The following is an 11,864-nucleotide window of genomic DNA, read 5'->3' on the forward strand; positions in this document are numbered from 1 at the left end:
CCACACTCAGGGACATCCCAGGGACATCCTGGGACATCCCAGGGCACAGACAGCCCCAGATAGGGCTGGGCTGTGCCCACACTCAGGGATATCCCAGGACATCCCAGGGACATCCTGGGACATCCCAGGGACATCCCAGGGACATCCCAGGACATCCCAGGGCTGGCTGTGCCCACACTTGGGGACATCCCAGGAACATCCCAGGACATTCCAGAACATTCCCAGGACATTCCAGAGCCGGCTGTGCCCACACCTGGGGACATCCCAGGATATTCCAGGCCATCCCAGGGACATTCCCTGGCACAGACCCGCCCAGCCAGGGCCGGGCAGTGCCCAGTGCCCCCCCCCCGAGCCCCGGGCTGCCAGCTCTGCCCCTCTCAGCTCATCACCTCTCCCCACAAGGTGATTTTATTGCCGGCTGCCAGAGCCGGGATTTACTGCCCCATTCTCCAGCTGCCCTCTCGCTGCCGCCCGTTCCTTTGTATTTGTTAATGGCCTTTTCTCGTGTTATATAATCCTGTCAGCAGTGTAAAAATGTCTCTCAGGACTGCTCAGGGGTGTAAATCTCCCGGGCCCGGCGCTGACAGCGCTGAGTGGTGGTGGCAGGAGCCCTGGCCTGTCCTCCCGTAATTGTCACCACATGATAGGAAAGTGTAAGATTTAATAAGGTCATAAAGCAGAATGGCATCAGCCCGGCTGATGGGGATTTTTTTCATTAGCATTCAGAAGATCTGGGTTCCGTGGGACAATAAATCACAGCAGCTGAGCAGAAATGACCCATTTGATTATTCAAGACTTTCCAGGAACGTGGGGAGAGCGGCAGGGCCGGGACAAAATTCCCAGAGCAAAAAGAATTCCTCTGTTCTGCTCTGCTCAGCGAGCTGAGCTCAGCTCCAGGACCACGCTCTGGAGTGGGGGGAGGAGAGGCTTTGCAGCTAATTTAGCTCTGAGTGGAATAAAATCAAATATTCCCATCAAACCTGGTGCACGTTGGTGGCAAAGAGCTCCGTGCTGATTGCAAGTTCCAGTGCAGAGCCCGAAATCAACACCAGTGAAGTAAAATCTGGGGGAAAAAAATAAATTAAAAGAAGAAAAATAGAGATGGTGCCTTCCCCACGTGAGCATTTTCCCCTCGGAGCAGCCACAGCTCCCCTGTGGTTGAGCCCATCGTGTCCTCAAGCTCTGGGCAGGTGCTGAAGCCTCACCTGGAGCACAACCTGACCTAAAAGCCCTTCCCAAACCCAGATCCAAGAATTCCCCCCGAGACCCAGCACTGCTGTCACTCCCAAGGGCTGCTGGGGGGGCTAAAAAACCCGATTTTTAAAGGAGCTAATTAGCAGCCGAGCCCTTCTGAGAAGTGTCACCCGTTTGTGGGTGACAAACACCTGGCAGAGCAGGACCCTGCACCTCCCCAGCCCCACTTGGTGGATGTGCAGATAAATTTTCCCCCTCATTACCTGGAATGTTCGGGATCCTGCTCAGACTCTTGCCCAGGGCTAGCAATTATTTACTGCTCATTATCACGGGCTCCTGTCAGCTTCAGGGAGCTGGGACTGAGCAGGAAACCAGGAACGGAGATCCGGGCTCCTGGAAACACCAACAACATTAAAATGCACGGCGAGAAAAAGTACCTGGAGCTCCGACTCGATTTACAAACCGAGGAGTGACAAGCGTTCCTGAAAGGATTTGTCACCATCAGAGCCATTTAAGGGACAGTGACAGCGCTGAAACCTCTGCACTCCACATGCCTGGCGAGAGAACTTCACCGGCTGGCCTGGCAGGGAGAGGAACGGGGGATTGGTGTTCCCAACCCAGCTGTGGGGCTGCTGGGGGATAGAACCAGCACTGGGAGAGAAAAGAAACCATGGGAAGGATTCCACTGATTGGCGAATGGAAAAACAGATTTGCTTTCATAAATAAACTTTAGGGTTGCTGAGAAATGAAATTAGACATTGAAAGATGGAAGAAACAATGGGGGAAACCCCTAAATTCCATAAGAATTAAAAGTGAAAAGGGAGGGTTCTACATTAGAGGAGAATCTCTGGGATCAGGTGTTCTCTGAACCTCTCAAGTCCCTCAGAAATGGAGAAAAACCCCTAAATTCCATAAGAATTAAAAATTCAAAGGGATGGTTGTACATTAGAGGGGAATCTTTGGGATCAGGTGTTCTGGGAAGTCTGAACCTCTCAAGTACCTCAGAAATGGGGAAAGGGAGAAGGGAAATGTGGCTGGAAATTGGGATAAAAAGGGAGGCTGTGTCCTCCAAACCTTGGAGAGACCCCAGGGGATGCCCCATGGCCTCTGCCTTGGTTGGAATAAAGCCAAAGGGCTCCTCTGTCTCCTGTTTGGGCACAAACCTCTGCTGTTTGGGGGTTAGTTTTCCTAATTTTAGGTTTGCTGAGAAATGAAATTAGACATTAATGGGGAAGAAAAACCCCTAAATTCAATCAGAATTAAAAATTCAAAGGGAGGGTTGTACATTAGAGGGGAATCTTTGGGATCAGGTGTTCTGGGGAGTCTGAACCTCTCAAGTACCTCAGGAATGGGGAAAGAGAAATTGCCCCATGGCCTCTGCCTGGGTTGGAATAAAGCCAAAGGGCTCCTCTGTGTCCTGTTTGGACACAAACCTCTGGTGTTTGGGGGTTAATTTCCCGACAGCAGAAAGTCAGTTAACATCCTGGCTGAGGGAAAGGTGCTGTGATTCCCCTCCCCGCCCCCTGCCCTTCACTGTTATTTCTGTTTCCTTCTCCTGCTGCGGAGGGCACCGGGAGCTCTCTGCAAACACGGGGCTCATTAAAGCCCTGCTCCAGAGTTTACAGAGATTACAGCACAAGCTTCACACCCAGAAAAGGATGCTGCTCTTTATAAAGTGCATTTCCCCCGACTCTCCTTGAAGGATGATTTACACCCCGGCTCATTTTCCTAACAGCTCTCAGCTCCTTTAGGAAATATCCCCGACAAACAGAGCCCGTTTGTTCCACCCTTTTTAAAATGCCAGTACCTGGGATTATTTTAATTTTTATTATTTTATTCTGTTTATTACAGATAAAAAGAGGAAATGAGGCAGCAGAGGTTGTTACTGGGGGCCCTGCTGGAGCAGGAGCTTCACCTCGGGCTGGCTGGAATTGAAATTTTGGGGCTGAATTAATAACGAGCCCAGCTGGGAAATGCTGCCTGTGCCCTGCAGGGCTAGAAACGTCTTCTGGCATTAATAAAAAAAGGGAGGGGGTGGTGCCCGGGCAGAGCAGGGAACAGAAGGGTTGGTGGCTGGAGAGCTCCGTTGGGCTGGGGAATAACCAGGAGATGATTTTCAATATCCCAGCCAGGCTGGGCAGGTCACAGGTCCTGGAGGGGAGCAAGGATTCAGGGGTGCTCCCGAAATTCAGGGGAAGGCGTGTCCCTGCAGAGGCTCAGCCGGGTCCCTTCCATCCTTGTCCCCTCCCTGCCCTTGAGCTTGTCCTTGCAGGTGGAAGTGAGGAGCCTGAGAGAGGCTGAGCTTTGCAGAGCTGCTCCCAGCCAGCCCGAGCCCGGCCCGAGGCGATGCTGCTCCTCACGCAGCAAATGCCAAGAAAATTAAAACTTTCTTCCTTAATTTTTTCCTTTTTTTCCCCTCCCCATTGAAATTCAGCATCCACTCGAGCGGAGCTCTGTGCTGCTGGGTGACCTTTGGGTGACATTTGCTTTGCTGGGAGCAGCAGGAGGGACGAGCCCAGCCCCGGGCAGGGAGGGAAGGGCTGGGCTGGGCTGAAGAGAGGAAACTGAAATCACAGCCAGGGCACAGCTCCAGGTTTCACTGATCATTTTTGACCACATGAGCACAGTTCCCACCTGGCAGAGCTCCAGAGCCCCTGGGATCAGGGCACCTCCCTGGTGGCACCAAAGAAAAGTGACAATGGGCCAAAAAAATTACCTTAGAGCTTTGTATATTTAATATATTTAACCTCTGTTTGCTTCCAAATTCTTAATGCCAATAAGTGATTCCTCCTGCTTGAAACAGGAAAGAGGTAAAAAGAACAAGTGATGGAGCAAATCCAGGAAACAACAGAGAGAAGAATAATCCACCTTCCAAACTTTTATAAGTCATAAATGGGTTGGTGCTTGGGTAAGTTCTGCAGGATTCTTGATTTAAAAAAATACATAATTAGAAAATGAAACCTTTCTAGCAGTTAGCTCTCACAGTTTGGGGGTTTAAACCACTTCTGTAAATAGAATTATCTGCTTCAGAGACATGAAATCCACCAGTGGAATCTCTTGCGTTTCCACATCGTGAACATCTGACCCCCAGCACGGGGAAATAATGAAAAATTAAAGCTCCAGATGTGCCAGCCCTGCCGGTGGCAGATGTTCATTTAACACACCATTTAGAAACCCCCAGTGCACGAGGATAAAAGGATGGAATCGTGGGGAGGAAGGGAATAACGTGGGCAGTGGAATCTGCACCTTCCCCGGGGTGGGAATGCAGGCAAGGGCAGGAGATCACCCCGAGCACGGGTCCCTTTCGTGGCAGCAGCTTTAATTCAGGGACTTCTCTCAGGGCACTGCTGGGGCTGTCCCCAGCCCTTCACCCAGCCTTCCTGAAGGTGCCAGCACAAAGAACAGGTGGCAGAGTTTGAATTCCCTCGGCCCAGACTCACCCCCAGGCTGTATTTGCCAGCCTGAATCCCTTCCTCTGCCACAAAGCACCATCCATCTTTTCTTCTCCTTTTGCATCTGGAGTTCTTGTCCTCTTGGGGATTATTTTTGCCTCTTTTCTGCCTGTCCCACCTGGCACTGAGCCCCTGATGGAGCTGAGCTGTCCCTCCTCAGCTCTGCCCGGGGCTTTCAGTGCATCAGAACCCCACAAATGCCCCCGGACTTCACAGGGATCAGCTGCTCCATCCTGAGGCTCCACACGGAGTTCCTGCAGCCCAACAAGGCAGCCCTGAGCAGAAGAGCCTTGGAAAAGCTGCTGTGGGAGTGCTCAGGTGTGCAGGGCCATTCCCAACCTCTCCCCCCACACCTGCAGCCCCTCCTGGAGCTCCGAGGCTGCCCGGGACCATCTGCAGGGGCGATCCTGGGCCATTTGTCCCAGCAGCAGGAGCTCGTGTGTGCTTTGGTAAGGGCTCTGATGAGCCAGCTCAGGCGCTGATGGCTTTTGAAGATCAGCTCAGTGCTCAAATCTCGCCCTTCCAGCGCTAATCCTGATTTTGTGCCTTTGATTTGCGCGCGGGTGGCAGAGGCACAGCTGCAGTGACCCCGCAGGTTCCATTAAAGTCCTGCAGGGAAATGTTCCCTGCCCTCCCCTCGGAGGGTGGGAGGTGCTGCAGGGACAGAGCACACCCAAGTCCTGCCACCACCCTCCCTGCAGGAGGCAGAGCCAGCTCTGGGACCGCCTCAGCCTCCCGGAGACCCCAGCGAGCTCCGGGAGCGCTCCCCAGCCCAGAATAAAAACAAGAGGAGCAAAGTTGGCATCGAAAAGGGAAGAACCAAACCTGGGAAGTGCTGAGACCGTCAGGTGGCACAGGTGGCACTTCACCTGTGGCACGGCTGGGCTGGGAGTGCCTTGTGCTGGCAGAGCAGAGCTCCAGCCAGCAGGGCACCCCTGGGGACAGGAGAGCCTGGGGACAGTGGCCTGGGCTGCCCTGGGGAGGCTCATCCCTTCACTCAGCATTCAGCAGGTGGACACGGGCTGCAGGGACTTTATTTACCCACTTTATGGGCAATAACTCAGTTATTTATCAATCCCCAGAGCGGGGAAAAAAACAGGGAAAAAAACCAAAAAAGCAAAACAACCCAATTCTTCAGCTGAGATTAGAGGAGAACAGGGAAGGGGCAAATCCTCGGAGCACAAACAGATTGCACTATTTATATATGAAAATGTTTTCTGCATCTATAAACTTCCCATGCCCAGGCACTTTAATTAATTGCAGGGGTTGCCATGGTAACCTCCCTAACTCAATTACAGCTCTGCAGAGAGGTGAGTGTGCCCGTGACAGAGCAGGTGCCTCGTGCTGGGCCTGCAGTGGGAGCAGATCCCGTGGAAAGGGGAGAGGATCCCATGGAAAGGGGAGTGGGTCCTGCAGAAATGAAATGGGAGTGGGTCCCAAGGAAAGGGGAGTGGATCCCATGGAAAGGGGAGTGGGTCCCAAGGAATGGGAAAGGATCCCATGGAAAGGGGAGTGGGTCCCAAGAAATGGGGAGAGGATCCCATGGAAAGGGGAGTGGGTCCCATGGAATGGGAAAGGATCCCATGGAAATGGGAGCAGATCCCGTGGAAAGGGGAGTGGATCCTGCAGAAACGGGAAAGGATCCCATGGAAATGGGAGTGGATTGTGCAGAAACGGGAAAGGATCCCAAGGAAAAGGGAGCAGCTCCCACAGAAACGGGAGAGGATCCTGTGGAAATGGGAGCAGGTTCTACAGAAAGGGGAGTGGATCCCATGGAAAGGGGAGTGGGTCCCAAGAAATGGGGAGAGGATCCCATGGAAATGGGAGCAGATCCCATGGAAAGGGGAATGGGTCCTGCAGAAATGGGAAAGGATCCCATGGAAATGGGAGTGGATCCTGCAGAAATGGGAAAGGATCCCATGGAAATGGGAGTGGATCCCATGGAAATGGGAGTGGGTCCCAAGGAAAGGGGAGTGGGTCCTGCAGAAACGGGAAAGGATCCCATGGAAATGGGAGTGGGTCCCAAGGAAAGGGGAGTGGGTCCTGCAGAAACGGGAAAGGATCCCATGGAAATGGGAGTGGGTCCCAAGGAATGGGGAGCGGATCCCATGGAAAGGGGAATGGGTCCTGCAGAAATGGGAAAGGATCCCATGGAAATGGGAGTGGATTGTGCAGAAACAGGAGAGGATCCCAAGGAAAAGGGAGCAGATCCCACAGAAACGGGAGAGGATCCTGTGGAAATGGGAGCAGGTTCTACAGAAAGGGGAGTGGATCCCAAGGAAAGCAGAGCACCGGGGTTCTCTGTCAGGAGCTGACCCCCAGCACCTCCAACTATCCCGATTCCCCCCGAGGGATGGCACAGCACAGGAAATAATATTAAAAACCCAGCCAACACCCCTCCTGACTGCTGACCAGCTCAGGCGCCAGAGTTGCCCTCAGCTGCCCCAGCTCCCGACGGGGAAGGTCTGGCTGGAGTTGCTGTCAGATCAGAGATCGATACCGCAGGAGTTGCAATTCTCACAAAGACCGAGCTCCTTCCCTGCACCACATCAGACAAGCCATCTGCATCACAATCAGCCTTTGCCTCCAGACAGCTCAAAAGCAGCGGCTGTGACCCCTCTTTGTGTCACGGAGCGATCAACAGCACGGGAAAGGCAGGGAAAAAGGGGAGAAATGACATTTCCTCGCAGCGTTATCACCTGCGATCTGCGCGGTGATAACCTTTCCATCCATTGTGAAAAGTCACCTGCCGCGTGGACGGGCTCGTTCTCCCCGCACCTGCTCTGCTCTTATCTCCGTTCCTCTGGCACCTTTTCCAGGGCTGTGTGACAAAAGGGACACTGCCACTCCAGCTCCTGCGCCTGTCATCCCCTGTCCTGAGCGTGGCTGTGGCAGGATGTTCCTCTGCCCCTCTCCAGCTCCTGTCACTCGAGTTAAGTGTCCTTTTCTCCCGTTTGAAATTAAATGCCTTGTTAGGTACTTCTAAAGGTGTCTCTGGTGAGACACTGTGATATTTCTTCCCCTCTCTGCCCCCATCCTCCAAGGTCACGGACAGCGACTTCAGCTTGTTTCTTAAAGGTTAAATGCAACTTCCAGAAGAGGAGCTTGAACTTTGGAGAGCAAAGGCAGAGAAAAAGCAGCCCCCTCAGAGAATACAAATTGTTCTGTGAGCAGCAGCTGGACAGAAAACAGCAGCTCCATCCTGAGCAACAGCTTCATCTGTCTGTGCAGAGCCCTGCTCCTCTCCCTGCAGAGCAGGAACTTGCCAGAGGCTTTTCCTTTCAGCAGAGCCCCCACCAGCTGTGCCCCAGCTCCCCAAAGGATGCAGAGTTAACTCTTCAGAGCTGGCATCTCCAGCCTGGCAGGGAATGGTGCCCGCTCAAAGCCTGAACGAATTCTGCTCTGCTCTTCACCAGGAACCTTCCACCACGAGTTCCTGCCCGGATTTCTGCACCCCTCTTGTCCTCCCAGGGCTGGGATTAGCCCAGTTCAAAGGCTCTCACTCTTTAGGAAATGATTTTACCGTGCTTTTCATTCTCTGTTTGTTTTCCTGTGCCCATCCAACTTGCTGGGTTTACAACAGAGAACTGCAGAAATTCCCAGGGTTTACTGCAAATTCAAGCTCAAGAAATTCCCAGGGTTTACTGCAAATTCAAGCTCAAGAAATTCCTGGGGTTTACTGCAAATTCAAGCTCAAGAAATTCCCAGGGTTTACTGCAAATTAAAGCTCAAGAAATTCCCAGGGATTACTGCAAATTCAAGCTCAAGAAATTCCTGGGGTTTACTGCAAATTCAAGCTCAAGAAATTCCCAGGGTTTACTGCAAATTCGAGCTCAAGAAATTCCCAGGAATTTCTGCCACCCAACAGCAGAGGTGCCACTCAAGAGCAGAGGTGTCACCCAAGAGCAGAGGTGCCACTCAAGGCTTTACTGCAGCCCAGGCTCAGGGATGTGCTTTCCCCAGGCTCCCTGCTGATGCTCTCCCACCCTGAGGGGATCCTGCCCACTGCCCCATTTGTGCAAGGCCCCCTCAGACGAGAGCCTGCAAGGACAGAAACCCCAAACTCCTCCAGCTGAACCATGAACAACAGCTTTTCCAGGGAGAAACTGGCCCAGCAGCTCCAGGTGTCCTGAGTGGGCTGTACCACACTGAGGCTGGGTGTAGAACACATCCAGAATTTTCTGCAGTCTATCGAGGCTCCATCTTTCAAAGTATTTTTTTTTTCTTGCTCCTCAGCCCTGTACTGACAAAGTGGTGGTAAGTGGATGTGATTTTTGCCTTGGCAGGGTTTGTGGAGGCCGAGGCTGGCAGGAATGAATCCCTGGCAGAGCAGCAGCCTCTGGGGGCTGGGATTATCAAGGTTGGTTTAGCAGCAAGCTCTGCTCAAGCACATCAGACATGACTGGACATCTCCAAGGGCCAGGCAGCAGTGCTGAGGAATTCCAAAAACATCCTCCTGCAAAGCACAGCCTGCGCTCTTCATCCCAGTTTAACCAGTTACAGGCACAGCAAAGCTGGGGGGGGGGGGCACCGTGGTGTGCAGTTGTTTCTGCTAATTCAGGCTTTGCAATTTCTTCATTAAATTATATGAGATTCCTCCTTATCTCCACTTGACTGCACTGGAATCGCCGGTGAAAAGGTGCAGGATGTTTCCATGTATGTTTTATAGCTATTCCTATGTGTAAATGCAAGTGTCAAAGAGACACTGGGTTAAAACAGGTGCAAAAGTGGCAAATCAGACACTTCCCTCTCCAGTTCTCATTACTCAAGAGCGAGGCAGAGCAGTGGACCAGAAACAAAACTCACAAAGCCCAGGACATGCTCTGTGCCATTTGCTCAGCAGCAGCAATCAGACTGCAAAATTCTAAACAGATAAAAAAGCAAAATCAAGCTCACACACTGAAAAAGTTCCAACTTTGCACGGATTTAAGAGAGGAAAAGAAAAATTGACCTTGCTCCAAGGCATAAATCGACCTCTAATGGATTAGGATTTCTCCTGCAAGCAGCTCTTAATTAAGCAGCGCACAAAATCACTTTGCAACATCGCTGTGAGTGGGAGCCACTGCTGGGGAGTTGTTAAATTAGAGCACTGCTGACTGGGTTTGGCCACCCCAGGCCACCAGGGATCGGCTCCACACAGCCACAGCTCCTGTGGTCACACTCCTGGTGGCTCTGGAGAAACCTGAGGACAAACCCCTGGTGACTGCCCCGCCCATCCATCCCCGTGCTGTGCCCAGAGCTGGGCACCCCTGGGATTGGACAGACCTGGAATGAGGGGTGCAGGGCCCTCTGGGGGTGGGAGTTTGGTTGGGTTTGCTGCAGAGCCACCCAACAGCAGGGATCCAACACGGGACACGCCCAGGACAGGACACGCCCAGCAGGAGACACGCCCAGGACAGGACACGCCAAGCAGGGGACACGCCCAGCACCAGGGATCCAACAGGACACGCCTAGCAGGGGACACGCCCAGGACAGCACACACCCAGCAGAGGACACGCCCAGGACAGGACACGCCTAGCAGGGGACACGCCCAGGACAGGACACACCCAGCAGGGGACATGCCCAGCACCAGGGATCCAACAGGACACGCCCAGGACAGGACACGCCCAGCAGAGGACACACCCAGCACAGGACACGCCCAGCACAGGACACGCCCAGCACAGGACACGCCCAGCACAGGACACGCCCAGCAGAGGACACGCCTAGCAGGGGACATGCCCAGGACAGCACACACCCAGCAGGGGACATGCCCAGCACCAGGGATCCAACAGGACACGCCCAGGACAGGACACGCCCAGGACAGGACACGCCAAGCAGGGGACACGCCCAGCACCAGGGATCCAACAGGACACGCCCAGGACAGCACACACCCAGCAGAGGACACACCCAGCACAGGACACGCCCAGCACCAGGGATCCAACAGGACACGCCCAGGACAGCACACACCCAGCAGAGGACACACCCAGCACAGGACACGCCCAGCACCAGGGATCCAACAGGACACACCCAACAGGGGACACGCCCAGCAGGGGACACGCCCAGCACCAGGGATCCAACAGGACACACCCAGCAGAGGACACGCCCAGGACAGGACACGCCTAGCAGGGGACACGCCCAGGACAGCACACACCCAGCAGAGGACACGCCCAGGACAGGACATGCCAAGCACCAGGGATCCAACAGGACACACCCAGCAGGGGACACGCCCAGCAGGGGACACGCCCAGCACCAGGGATCCAACAGGACATGCCCAGGACAGCACACACCCAGCAGGGGACATGCCCAGGACAAGGATCCAACAGGACATGCCCAACGGGGACACGCCCAGCACTGGACACACCCAGTGTGGAACATGCTGGCACCAAGGATCCAACAGGACACACCCAGCAGGGGACACACCCAGCACCAGGGATCCAACAGGACACACCCAGCAGGGCACATGCCTGGCATCGGACACACCTGAAACAGGACTCGCCCAGTAGGGGACACACCCAGCACCAGGGATCCATCAGGATGCACCCAGCAGGGGACATGCCCAACATGGGACATGGCTGGCATGGGATACACCTGGCATGGGACACACCCGGCACCAGGGATCCATCAGGATGCACCCAGCAGGGGACATGCCCAACAGGGACATGGCTGGCATGGGACACACCCAGCACCAGGGATCCATCAGGATGCACCCAGCAGGGGACATGCCTGGCACAGGACACACCCAGTGTGGAACAGGTCCAGGACAGGACACACCCAGCACCAGGGATCCATCAGGATGCACCCAGCAGGGGACATGCCCAACATGGGACATGGCTGGCATGGGATACACCTGGCATGGGACACACCCGGCACCAGGGATCCATCAGGACACACCTGGCACGGGACACACCTGGCATGGGACACACCCAGCACCAGGGATCCATCAGGATGCACCCAGCAGGGGACATGCCTGGCACAGGACACACCCAGTGTGGAACAGGTCCAGGACAGGACACACCCAGCACCAGGGATCCATCGGGACACACCCGGCACGGGACACACCTGGCACGGGACACACCCGGCAGCCCCCAGCTCTGCACCCCCTCTCCATCTCCTCCCGGGCTCACCTCACAGGGGGTCAGAGCAGGAACCAGCGCTAAGCTCTCACCTTGCTCCTCCTCCCACCCTCCCCAAAGCCCCGATTAACTCCTTGTTCCCCCCAGGCCAGCACGGGGCGTGCCG

The 11,864-nt window shown here is 54.5% G+C and overlaps 1 long non-coding RNA gene across 1 annotated transcript; it reads right to left on the reverse strand.

The window, feature by feature from the left end:
* Positions 1-245: 245 nt before the first annotated feature.
* On the reverse strand, positions 246-5,247 carry LOC132340002 (uncharacterized). The gene is made up of 3 exons (XR_009489786.1): positions 4,635-5,247; positions 1,458-1,587; positions 246-1,063 (listed from the first exon to the last, which is right to left on the reverse strand). It is a non-coding gene; the product is annotated as an uncharacterized LOC132340002 (long non-coding RNA).
* Positions 5,248-11,864: the final 6,617 nt, after the last annotated feature.

This window comes from Haemorhous mexicanus, chromosome 30, assembly GCF_027477595.1.
Source record: "Haemorhous mexicanus isolate bHaeMex1 chromosome 30, bHaeMex1.pri, whole genome shotgun sequence".
Classification (NCBI taxonomy): Eukaryota; Metazoa; Chordata; class Aves; order Passeriformes; family Fringillidae; genus Haemorhous; species Haemorhous mexicanus.